Source organism: Chrysochloris asiatica, unplaced genomic scaffold (assembly GCF_000296735.1).
Source record: "Chrysochloris asiatica unplaced genomic scaffold, ChrAsi1.0 scaffold00184, whole genome shotgun sequence".
NCBI classification, from domain to species: domain Eukaryota; kingdom Metazoa; phylum Chordata; class Mammalia; order Afrosoricida; family Chrysochloridae; genus Chrysochloris; species Chrysochloris asiatica.
Window position 1 is genome coordinate 5,706,493 of NW_006408702.1, and position 701 is coordinate 5,707,193.

Consider the following 701-nt stretch of genomic DNA (forward strand, 5'->3'; position numbering starts at 1 on the left):
TTTTTTTTTTTTTTTTAGCTTAAGGGACTAAAGTAATTTTTAAAAAACTAAACAAATGCAGTATTGTTTTCAAAGGTGACTTTGCTCAGGGCAGTACTGTCAAAATGCTCCCATGTGACTTGCTACATTTAGTCACAATGAAACTGTGACAGCAGCTTGGCTCCTGTGCTAGTGTTACTTGTGTAACTCCCAGTGGAAAGTCTCACCTCTCAGCTCAGCTGGGAAACGAGTGTCGCATACATCTGAGCAGTTTGCTACCATAGAAAGAGCTTAACACTCAAAGGTTTCAGCTGAGCTCTGATATCAAGCATTTTCTTTAACTTTCTGACTTTGGCCCAGTTATTTAACTTTCCCATTCCCAACTGTTTGTTTGTTTTCCATTTATAATTTGTAGTAGTTGTAATACTTGCTAGAGTTTTGAGAATGAAATGAGGCAATTTTTATGTCGAACACCTACCTTATAGCTAAGTAAACATTTGATTTATGACAAAGATGGTACAGTTGCAAAGTGGAAATGATGGTCTTTTTAGACACAGTTCTGAAGCATCATGAATATTACACAGTGCAAATGAAACAATAAATTCCCATGGGATCTTGAATCTACCTGTGAAAGGCAAACAATAAAGCTTTCAGGCGATGGCATAGGAAAACATATATATTTCCTAAGAATATCAAACCAAAAGACCAAACTCACTGTTATC